A 12,789-nucleotide genomic window follows, 5' to 3' on the forward strand; every position below is an offset into this window, starting at 1 on the left:
GCTTTCAGAATAGCTCCCAGAAGTCACCATCGCTGCATGCCATTATGACACCACACAAAAACACTGAGCAAACCAGCCATGTTCAGAGTTGGTGTCACCCGAAGGCTGCTGTGTCTGCAGGGGACACGATGACTAGCAGCCCTGGAAGTTGCCATCAGTCATGGTGGGGTGGCCATCCCCTTCCTCTGACACAAGCCCTTGCTAATAACCATCCTCCTAATGTATGAACTTCCTTACAACTTCTCTCCCTTTGCTTTATTTTTTTTCCATCATTTCTGCCCTCTGTCTGCGTAAGAACCCAGCCTAGCCAGGCAGAGTGTCTTAACCCTGCTACATTTAGCTTAGCACAGCAAGCTAAAAAATGGCCCCAGACAATCAGATCTGGTTCTAAAAAAAAAGTTTTCCATGAATTGTAGAGAGGAAAATAAGCGCAAAAAGGTGAATGTTTTTCCTGGCCAGAAGAACACAGTCAGGATCATGTGCTCCAAAAGCTACCCAGATACAGAAGCTATATTTTCCTGCTTTTGCTATTCCTTCCTCCTTCCCCTTTCTAGCAGAGTGCTTTGTTTTGCTTTACAAGGAAATATGACTCAATTTTAACTTTGAAACACAAAAGCCACTGTCTGAAATCAACACCTTTTTTATTATTATTTTTTCACAGAAGAGACATTAATTATGACTTTAAAGACTACCAGATAGGAGCATTTTTCCTCTAAAAATGTATACAATCTAATAGAGGGGAACAATTTAGGAATATTATGTACTGACTTTTCTCATAAGATTTAACTCAAGTTGTATCCAGTTCTTTAAAAAATATTGCTCTTAATTCTGAAGCTTTTTTTTTTTTTTCTTTCTCCCTTCTCTCTATTCCTCTTCATTTTTTTGGCACTTAATAAAAATGAAATGTAATTTTGTTTCTTATATAACCAGCAAAAAACAAGGGCCTTGTAATATAACTTCATATCCAGATTTTGTGTGCAAATCAAGGAAGTAAAAAAATCATTCTTCATGAGTGTTTGTGACTGATGTCTAAACTAATTTTAATTTTTAAGGCACAGGCTGCATATGCATATGGGGAACTCTTATAAGAAACTTGATTACTTAAGCTTCTGAGAAACACATTCTGTGACTTAGGCTGGGAGACATCCTCGGGCTTGTAGCTAACCTAAACAAATCAGGTATGGAGCTGTCACACCTCCATGAGTCACACAACATCTCATACCTATGCAATTTGAAGCTATCCCTGCTGATACCCATAGGGATGGTGACGTGCTTCAGGTGGTAAATAAGCTGTTTTCTCTGCAAGTAGACATTACGATACCGATGACACTGTGTCACCTGGTCCAGAAGAAGCCAGGGAGCTGAGTGGGGAATTACCCTGAGACAGTGACTTGCTTCATGGTTTGGAGGCGTGTTCATGCATTGTCATCCAGCTACCTGTAGCAGGGTTTCTACATTTAAGAAGAGTTAATTGGGCAATAAAAAGACTGAAACCATTTTAGTCATTCACACTGCTGTTCCTTGCCATGTGATTAGAAGCACTTTTGGATTGTAGAGTTATGGAACCACAGGATGGTTTGGGCAGAATGGACCCTAAAGACCACCCAGCTCCAACCCCTGTGCCATGGGCAGGGACACCTTGCTCCTGACCAAGATGCCCAAAGCCCCATCCAGCCCGGCCTTGAATACCTCCAGGGATGGAGCATATACTTTCAAATATAACTGTCAAGATTGTTTGAAAGATATACCAGCTTGTGTTTTTTCAGCTTTCAGCAAGTCATTTTAATAAAAGGTTGATTTTTCTTCCTCTTGGTTTAAATGCAGATTGGGATTTCCTTGATAAACACAACTCTCCTCTGTGCTTAATAAGAAACATATGCTTATCACATGTTGGAGTGGGAGTGATGCACACAGTCTACTTTGTGCAATGTTTTCCAATTAGACACTATTATGGGGGTATTTACACCCCAACTAAATGCAGGGGGCCTCTCCATGCTATTTTGCTCCCCTGCACTTCTTTGGGTGCCCCATAGAGGAAACAGGTACAAAATGAGTGACAGGGGAAGCAGAGCAGAGGCAGGCAGGAGCTGCTGCAGCATGGATGGGAGGGCAAAAAGAAGACACGGGAGGGGGGAAAGCAAAGGATGGAGACAAAACTGCCAAGGGGCTGCCTCATTTGCCATCTCTTGCCCCTTGGGTATTTGACTGGAAGGTATTTTTACAGATGAGATTTTGTACAAAATCGTACATAGGTTTCTTAATCTTTCAGGTTTTCACCGTTAATGAGGTAAAAAGTACATAGGTTTCTTAATCTTTCAGGTTTTCACCGTTAATGAGGTAAAAATAATAATAAGCAGCAGTCGTCATCCCCAAAGATCTTCTGAAATGGCATTATAAATGATATCATGAGTGTTCTGCTTTTATGGATTTAGTTTAAAAGAAAAAAATATTCTTTTTTTCTTTTCTTTCTAATTTCCAGCTTGACAAATCTGACAGCAACCTAAAGGAAAGCTGGTAGCTTTCCACCCAATTAATCATCCCCAGCAACAAGGGCTCTCAGATGTGTTCTCAGCCACACGTTGGCAACCCCATTCTTTTCACATCGCGCTCTCGGATCTGTGCAGATTGTCCGTCTTCGGTACATTTCCTCAGATATAACGCTTTCAAATTTGGTAAATTTTTATTTTTATGGTGCACAGAAAGGAACAAAAACCCACTCAGACCGAGTCGTGTGACTCTGAAGAACTAGCAGCAGAGACAATATGCACTAAAAGTTATGTCTGTCACTCAGATTAGCAGACAAACCCCTGAATTCGTGCAGGACGAAATTTGTGCAGCGGGCCAGCACAAGGACCATATTTCATTTACATCCCAATGAAACCCTATTTTAAAGACACTAGTAGGATTTCTGCACTCCATTATTCTTTTCATGAGGATTAATTTCCTAAGTGTCATTTTTGAATATAGTTTTCAAAGGAAAAATTCACTTTAAATTGAGGAAGTGGCACCATCTTGTGGGTCAAAATGAAAGTGTTTTTCTTTAGTAAAGTTAGTTCTGTTTGTATTTTTTTACTTTTCTCTCTCTCTTTTTTTTTTTTAAAGAAAAAAAAAGTTCTCATAATCTTGCAGAGTAGTCTCTTGAGTCCAAAAAATAATGACTGTTTCAGAAGACAGTAGAGCAGCTCCCTGCTCTCTTATGCAACAAGTGCATCACATTTTGATAACTGATGGTGCTACACAGATTTCTAAGACACCAGCTAATGTCTGTGAATGATTTTTTAAAATCCATTTTGAGGTCAGTCCCAGATTTCCCAGAAATAAAACTCAATAAATATTTTTTAAAAGCTAAAATACATCTATCAATAAAATACATCTATATGAGCATGGGCAATGTCTTACTGCCAGAAGTGACTTGAAATCGTTCAAGTCCACATGGAGAGGTTTTTGGTTGGTTTAACAACTGAGCACAGTGTCCTCACTCTGAGAATATCAAGATCTGGTGTGCTATGTGGTCTTCTGTGGATTGGGACTGTGGTTAGGACCAATGCCTTCAGGGAAGCCCAGCCCTCGTGTTGTGTCCACCCAGAATTGACCAGATAAGACTCCGCAGGTGGGAATTACAGGTCAGACCTGAGGCAGAACAAGCCCGTGTGCACCCGTGTGGGTGCAGCTCCAGCCATGCTGCATTCTCATTTTTCTTTTCTTCTCCTAAATACCTTCATTTTTTCTGGTTTTAAAGAACAGGTCAGACTTGTCAGCAACTTACTGTGGAGGAAAAAAAAAAAAAAAAAAAAAAAAGACCAAGAAGGGTGTTGATGATAGAGTACTACAGGCTACAGGCTACACATTTGGGTTTAATACATAAATAGCTGTAGGGCTAAGAGTAAGATGTGTAGTGCCTGGGCTCATTTATTTAAAGGAATGCCCATAATTACAGTCAGTCACCTCAGTGGGGTTGACTTCTCATCAGTGTGTCTATACCTGAACTGGTCACTGAAAGTCCTTTTGAAGTCACTGGGGAGAAATAGTTGCTTTTAGAGTGCAGGTCAACACATGGTAAACCAAATATCTGAAACAGATATCTGAAATAGATCAGCTGACTCATACTCTTAAAGTGCTTATTTCTCTTCTTTGCTTATAAAGAGAACATGATGTGATTAACATAGATGTAGATAGCTCCTGGAGCGATTTGCACGCAGTCAAATGAATCCCACCCCTTGTACCTAATATAAATGACATTATCAAGATTTTTTGAGCCCTGTGGATGGTATTTAATTCAGCACTACAAATGACTTTATACTGCCTATCTTAAATATGGATTTCAAGAACAAGCTCTAAAGATCAAAAATGAATTAAGACCCATTGAAATAGCTTAATATAGGACTGCACACGCTGCATCAAGAGGTTGGCATGATCCTTTGTGGTGAACCTATGAGAGAAACTATGTATTAGAGCACTCTTTTGTCATTCAGAAGTGTTTGCAGTCCTTCTTGCCATTGGTAAATACATGTACAAACTGTGCGAAGTAACAATAATTGCTCTTTTTAATCACTGAAATACAAGTTAAGCCTAAGATGTTTGTTGTTAGCTGCAGCTATTTTCCCAAACTGAAGTGCCAGAATAGGAGCTGGGCTGCAAAGCAAGACCTAGCACAACAGCTTTCCAAGATCAGACACTCATGTAAAGAATTGGCATTGTCCCTTGCAAGCAAACCTCAGAGACAGTGTCCTTGTTACCAAACAGAAGGTGGAATTTAACAGTACTCTTTGGACACAGCTCTTCTCTCTGACCCTGTCACAGGACTAGCCACTCCGAGGAACACAGGCATGAAATGGGATGGCCAGGTGGTTTTGCTGTCCAACAGGTCCCCTACGTCTGCAAGGTGTGGAGATCTGCTCTGGTGAGATGTAGAGGTGGAGTAGGCCTTACCCACCCTTCCTGTGTGTGACACAGGACAGTGGCTCAGAGCTTTCTGGTGCCCAAAACTCACACAGGAAAATGGACAGTGTCCTTGTGTGTCCTTCTTCACCTCTCCAGGCCCATTCTTGGTGGTTAAACTGCTAGGGATGTTACCGTATCCATCTGGCTTTATGCTGTGCCTCACCCTCAAGGAGATTAAGATCTATCTCTGTTTCAGAACTGCCGGCTCAGGAAATATCTACAGGGATTCCAGATGGGATGAATCCTCTTTAAGATCTTCTTCCCGTGATCTTCTCTTGAGAGCTGTTACTCCGGTGTGCTGAATAGATGTATGTTGTAAAATTATGGCATCATAATAATATAAAGAGATCTACCAAGAATACAAATACATAAAAAGTTGTGAAGGCAACTTTTGCAAATGCTTCCCCAAAATGTTACTTAGCAAGGATGTAATTAGCTACCTGTAAATTTCTAGAGATTAAGCAAGATGGATTAAAAGTGCATACTGTAAAGCAGCCTAATTATTCACACAATGTGGAAAGACACCAGTATCTTGTGAAAGGACATCTATTAAAAAAATGAAAATTTACAGGAATACAATATAGAAGTAATTTGGTTTAGATGCAGTGTCTAGAAGTTAAAGGTCCAGGGTTTAAGGAAAAAAGACAATCCCTTCTCCAACACAGAGCTCTTGGCAAATTTAGGAGTTTGCCTAACCTCTCTGGCTCTGCATTTGTAGGAAGCATTTGAATATACCAAAATCATTATGGAAATACTGCCTTAGGTAAAGCAAGAATCTGGTTGACCATTTGGCCAGTTCTTGAACTGAACTTTTTTTGATGTTTGAAGCAGTCTGGTTCATTCAGGTGCTAGCCACTCCACCCAGCTTTTCATCCCCTGCCACGTTTCTGGGTTGGAAACAACACTTGGAGTGAAAGCTGCTCTTGTGGCACCCCAGGGAGCATTAGAAACACTGTAAGTAAATTTATTGTTATGAAAAGGAAAAAGTCAAAGGATTTATCCAGATTTATCGTCATCAAGATTTATCAATCAAAAAAGATTTATTTAACAATCAGATAACAATATAAGACACCACCATAGCAAGAGAATTTGGAATATCTCCATTCAAAAATAATATATTTTTTAAATCTTGGTATTTCTAATCGGGACTTCATACTTTCAGTGACTGCCGTTCAGTTCAAGATGGACAGGACTCTTTTCAGTATTGTATCAAAAATGGTTTTGGTGAAACAGTTTAGGATTTTGAATCTTAAAAGAGGCGGTGGCTAAAAATTGTGGTAAAGAGAATACACATGCATTGGGCACTGACCCATAAGAGCTGTTTGGGCATCCAAGATCATTCCCACATCTTTCATTAGTAAAAATGCATTTGAATATATCACTGGAGATAAGACTGCTTAGTGGGGAACCAATCAGGTTCTCAGTGCATTTAAATTTTCATATCTCTACCAAATTCAATTTGCACCCACTATAGATCTATTTAATTTATTGTAAATGTTTACCATAGGAAGAGTTTAACATTCACATGCCAACTTCTTACAAAACTGTCAAACACATCAGCACTTTGAGAGCAGGACTTTTTTTCCACGTGAATTTGGATTCAATTTATCTGGGATGACCAGCAATGACTTCAAAAATCTGTATGAAAAAGCAGAGCTATGCAAAGTTTTTAAGGAAAAGCTGTACCTCCTTGGGACTCCTATCTGTCCTTAGGCTCTTGGCAATAAGACTGCATCCGGACAGTGCAGCCCCATTAAAAGTTCTATTATAGTCTTAGCTGGTGCAAAAGCTCCTGTATAAGATGCTTTTGAAAGGCCAAAGACAAATGATACTCTTCAAAACTGTTGAAGGCAAATGATGAAATGATTCTTCCATGGTGAGAGTTTTGCTTTAATCACATGGCCAGGATGCATCCCTCTTGGAATATCAGTGTAGGACAAGAGAAACTAGCGATGATTTATATGTGCTAAGACATGGAGATATATACACGAGTGTTCCCATCTATGCAATAATAGGTGGCAACTGTAATGAAACCAACAGTAAATGCGAACGCTGCTCACCAGATTGTGCACTACCATGAGACACGATGTACTGACGTGTTACAGATTCATTAAGTGCCACTTTTGCCAGGGAAGGGGGGTTACCTCCTGGTGTGGAAGTACTGATAATCTCTAAAGAGTACATTACGGCCGATTAACTTTATGGCCTGTATGGGCTAAGGTCCCACGATTCTGTTTCCAAATATTTTAAATCTCTGAGTGCTTGCTCAGAGGCATGTGTTGAAATACAATTCACTTGAGTAGCTTGTTTACTGGGTTTTGTTTGTTTGTTGTTATAACTTTTGGCATAATTTTAGCTATTCGGTTTCATCCAGTGCACAAGGAGCAAAACACAAACCTTGAACTTTTATTAGTGGCTGTGCCTCTGAGGGAGAAGGCAAAGTTAGACCAGCCGACAACTCACAGCAAGTGTTGCTCTAAACAAGCCAAGAGGGAATAACTTGTAGAAATGGAGACTGTGAACAAAATTATTACCAATGTCAATATCAGTAAGTAATCAGGTATCAGTAGCTATTGATATTAGCAAATTCTGGTAGCAGTATTTGCTAATGGCAGCAGGGCCACTGTTTATTTCTCTTTTTGCTCTCCTCTCCTGACAAGCACCACTCTGAGCACCACAGGGTTTGTGTCCACACGTCCTGCTTGCCATCACCTTGAGATGCCCTTTCCCAGGAAGCTAACAATAGTGCCATATCTGAAGCAATCTAGAGGTTGTGATAGTGGAAGTGTGAAAACAAGAAAGGGCGCGGACAGCATCTTGTTTATGACCAGCCCTTGGGACTTGTAAGTGCCGAGATGTAACCAGAGCAGTAACCTCATGCAGCCCCAGATGACTGGTGCCCTGTTCTCTGCTGTTCCACAAACCTGTCCAACATCTTCATGTCTCCTTTTTTTCAGCATTCTTCCTTTGCATCATTACAACATCATCTGTAATCTCCCTTAGTTTTCTCCTCTGTGTGTATGCCCAGCATCCTGAGTGGGCTGAGTGGCCTTTATGTTTGCCAAACTATTATTTCTAACACTAGAAAAATTAATTTCCCCTACATGTATCTTATTTTCCTGTGACAAGAGAGGTGTCTGCATTTCTTAAAATCATTTTTAGTACATTTACATTTTTCCCTTATAAGTTAGCCAGAGGTTATAAGGGTAAAGCCTGTGGCCACATTCTGCAGTTACATGAGAGCAAACACAGAATGAAGCTGAATTCAGCTACAGGAGATACAGCAAATTCTGATGAATCCACAAAGTAAATTTAGAGGAAATGATTTTTCTAACTTTTGTATGTTTAAAATATACACGGAGAGGTACTGTTATAGTTATTTGCATTTTAGTGATATGCTTGTTTCAAATGAAGCTTGCAAGAAAAATTCCCTGCTTTAATGGGATATTGAAAAAAAAAAATAACTACACCCACCATTTTTTAAATTTATATAGCTGTTGCTGTTTTCCTGTGGGCAAACACCTCATCAATAATTGCTGCTGGATGGTGGGTTCTGTACCATTAGATATCCCAACTTTCTGATGAGATGCTGGAGGTGTCCTAGTCTGGCAATTCCCAGCCTTATTCCTTTTGCACAGCTACACAGATTCTCTACAAGCTGTCCTCTGAGATACTGCAGCTTACTGCCCCCACATCCAGTAGAAGAAATTTATCCTTCAGCATTTATAGAAGCATATTGTTTAATAGGATTACGTTTAGGTTTCTATAAAGGCTGTCAATCCAACGCTTATGACTCAGAATGGAAACTTCCTCTCAGAGAGGCTTCATTTAACCACTGACTTGTAGATATAGAGTGTGAGCAGAACACTAAAGAGAGGCTATAAACTTTTTTGGTTTTAAGCTAACCAGGCTTCAATTCTGGCTGCAACACTTTTGTTACTTTTTATGAAATGGGGTAGAGACTGTCTATTACTGGAAAGTGCTAAATAGACTGAAACAACTTTCTGACAGGACCTGTTAGACGTCTTTTATCATGCATTTTCTGTTCAGAGCAATTTCACCACTGCAGACTAAACAAGACTTAAATCAAGATTTGACAGACTTGTTTAAAAGCTACTGCTCTCTATCAGACCCCAAATCATTCACTATTTTTATACATTTTAAGACAGAGGATTCTGAATTCCTTCTGTAACAGTGACTGGGTTTATACTACTTTTTAGATGCATGAAAAACAAATATAAACAGAAAACATAAAGAGAATTTCTGAATCATTGACTACTGTCCTTTGGTGTTAAAAGCAACACCTTATAGAATCCCTTTGATAAATATCTCAAGCTCGAGCTTAAAAACAGTCTGATTTTTATTGCCCCCACTTAATCCTGCTGGAGAAATGTTACAGACTATCATCATGATTAGGAATCCGTGAATTTCTGTCTAAATGTGTTTATTATTATTTTCTAAATATTTTTCTTAAACCAATGCTGTCCTTTTCTTTAAAGAATTTATATTGTACCATGTATAACATGATGTGTTTCTCATAAATTCCATTATCGTCTGATACACTGATGCAGACATTGTGGAAATTACATGTAGCCCCAGAAATTACATGTGTTCAACAGAAATTATATATATTCAATGATCAGGAAGTACGCTATGTTTAAACACCTATATCTTTTCTCAGATCTTCTGTTTTTTCTTTTGCCACAATACCTCATCTTCTCTTCCCTGTTCTCCTAAGCATTGTTCTTCTGAAGTGGTTCCAATCCAAATTCACCTGCTTGAAAACAGGCAGACAGAATCATACACATTATTTCCAGTTTAATTATTAATTCCATACACAATATCTCCAGGTGCATTAGGCCATTATAAGGGTACCAACAGCTCCCTGGCTTTAGCAGGAATCTCTCTCCCCGAAGCCCCAGGACTTGCATTCAGCTTCCTAAGGCTACATTACCATGGCAGCTCCCCACCACATTCAGTTGTTCGCAGATGAGACACTTATCCACAGCACTTTTTCCTACTGAATTTCATCTTGCTCCTGTGACTCATCCTCAAAGCCACCGTGTTCCTTCTGTCTGATGTTCTGATCCTCCTCATATTCAAAGACAATAAATAATGGATAAAGACAGCTCATGTTGCAAAATTAAGCAGGCTGCAGGTTATGGATTGCAGCACTTTTGAAGTAAAACACACATGATTATAGAGACTTTGGCAAACATTCTGTATATTCAAGAACAATATTAAAAACGGAGTGGGTTATTATTCTCTCAAAAACACTTTTCAGTGTAAATACAGATCGATTTTGTCTTCTCCTTTTAAAGTTCATGCATTTATTCCAGTCAATCTGCTTAATACTATACCTTAGCCGTGCCACTAACAAGGGATTAGCTCAGCGGAAAGGAAGTCTCCATATGACAGAGATCTGTGTAATGCTCTCTTTCAGTCTTGACCTTGGACATGGAGATTGCCAAAGAAATAAATACGGACACAGTGCAGCAGCTGAATGCACCTACATCTGCTTTGAATGTTTGGAGTGCAGTTCAGTTATACCCGGTTAGGCATTTTGGGTGACAGAGCACCATAAAACCGACCCATCTGAGTTATGCTGCAGTTGTAACCATGAACCTAGAAAATAAAATGAATTTCTTTCTTATGAATTTCTTACATGCTGGCAATCGAGATGGCATTCGCAAGCAGGAGAATGCAGTGACTAAAGGCTGTATCTTCTCACACTAAGGGTAACTTCTCACATTTTCTAGTTTTGAGACATTTTAGAAATGATCACAGTAGCTAATAGAAACCAAAACATTTCCCTAACCAAAATAATTGTCATAATGTATCATTACAGGAATGATCCCATATTGCCTATAAATATTGAAATATCCTACCTCATCCTACCGCAATGTGATATTATTAAAAACCATACTGCCCCTTATTTCATCTGATTTGAACAAATGACTTTCTGCCACAGTTTAAAACGACTTAGCTGCTAGGGAGTTTAGTGAAAAATTAAACCCCTCTTAAGCAAACACCATGCAGGCTATGCTTATGGAAAATTATTCTCACAGTAATCAGCTGTACATGCTGACAAACTTGTTCTTTCCTGGTTGCCTAGCTGTCTACCAGCCTCCCCTGGCTCCACGCCATGACCTCTGTGAAAGAGCTGCTCCAGCCGTAGCATTTTCCCAGAAAGCCTTATTAACTGTGCTGTAGGTTTTGAGTCCTTAAACAGCTACTCATCTTATTGCAATTATTGTGACAGTATTTTAAATGAAGATATTTGGTTTCATTTTTAAACAGATATGAGAAAATTCAAGGCCAAAAAACTAACTGAAAAGCTGGTCAGCACTGCATGTTACGCAGTTACAGCAAACGCTGAAAACCAAGTCTAGAGTTATGAGTTCAAATAAACCCGATTCTAGCTCTCTTAAAATGCACAAAAATATTCTATCAGCTGAAAAAATAGTAGGTCTGAATCTAAGAGTTTTTTATCAAATTTGATTGTGGGCTTGAAGTACTCTGGTATCTTCAAAAAAAGTGGTACACGCATATCGCCCAATATTTATTCTTTGCAAACAAGTACAGAAAGAAAATGGATCAAAGGAACTTAAATAAATGTCTCTACTTCAGGTTGCAATCTACAGAGTCAATATTTATCCAATGATGATTGGTTTTAAGAGGCAGGATGCGGATGTGCTGCTCCAAGTTTAATGTCTCCTCCCTGGGGCAGGAGCTGCTGGGTTCATGTACGTATTCCCAAGGCACCGAGGCACCAAACGAGGGCAGGGCTTCAGGCACTACTGTGCTGCACATACAGCAGTATTTTGACTAAATACTAACTAAAAGAAAAACAACAACTAGATTAGTTCTCATAGAAGAAATTAGCAACTTCTGCTTCTTTGTGAGAAGTATGACTTTGTTGACAAGCATGAATGAAGTGGTAGATATCCACATGACGCGCTGATACCATTTATATGTGCCACCTTAACATACCATGGGAAGAGTCCTTAATTGAATATAATAATAGGGTAGCCAGGAAAATACCAATTAGAATAACCCGGCTGTCTGTGCTAAGTTCTAGATATTCCTAAGGTCTTACAGAAATTTGATTATCTTTACTTCCTAGGATGGATTCAAATATTAAGATTTATTTTTAGACTAGTCTCTGAGGTGAAACAACTAGACAGGCTGCAGGTTGTCTTGTTGATGCATCACACACACAAGCAGTAGTCAATTGCACATGTCATTTTGAAAAACAATCTGATGGCTTGCATCCGTCCTCTCATGACAGTTCACTATGTGTTCCATTTCATTTTGCTTATCAGCTTGTTAGGCTTCTGTATTTGTTAAGCATATTCTCTTTTTCCTATAAAAACAATATAGGTCACCACGACAGTGGATCTAGTTGGCCTGAAGCAGATATAAACAATCCTAAACACAAAAATCAGGGTGATCAAGATGCGCACATTCTCAATCTTACTTTATGAAGTGGAGCAACAAGCCTTCAGGAATGCTGATGCATAAAGACTGCCTCCCCCCCCACCCCCCCTTTTTTTTAAAAATATCAACTAGCAAAACCACACAGAAGCAAGACAATTAAAGAAGCACTACCATTAAAGAGACAGTTTGAAGCACCAGTGAAGGCCTGGGTCTGAAAACATCTGCCAGATGAAGGCTGACCTTTGATGGGATGTGGCTCTTTGACCCTACAGGAGGGCAGCAGCAGAACAAGTGGCACGCCCCGGAGCTGCAGCAAGGATCTGGTCGAGTGAGTCCCAGCACAACCCCAGCAGGAACCAAAGAACCAAAGAGCAGTTCGAGCCCATTCCTTAAGGCTGTTCAGTGCTG

The 12,789-nt window shown here is 39.5% G+C and overlaps 1 long non-coding RNA gene across 1 annotated transcript; it reads right to left on the minus strand.

The window, feature by feature from the left end:
* Positions 1 to 10,565: 10,565 nt before the first annotated feature.
* On the minus strand, positions 10,566 to 12,783 carry LOC118169897. Its single transcript, XR_004752347.1, has 2 exons — positions 12,622 to 12,783; positions 10,566 to 11,780 (listed from the first exon to the last, which is right to left on the minus strand). It is a non-coding gene; the product is annotated as an uncharacterized LOC118169897 (long non-coding RNA).
* Between the last annotated feature and the right edge of the window lie 6 nt (positions 12,784 to 12,789).

Source organism: Oxyura jamaicensis, chromosome 1 (assembly GCF_011077185.1).
Source record: "Oxyura jamaicensis isolate SHBP4307 breed ruddy duck chromosome 1, BPBGC_Ojam_1.0, whole genome shotgun sequence".
In the NCBI taxonomy this organism is placed as follows: Eukaryota; Metazoa; Chordata; class Aves; order Anseriformes; family Anatidae; genus Oxyura; species Oxyura jamaicensis.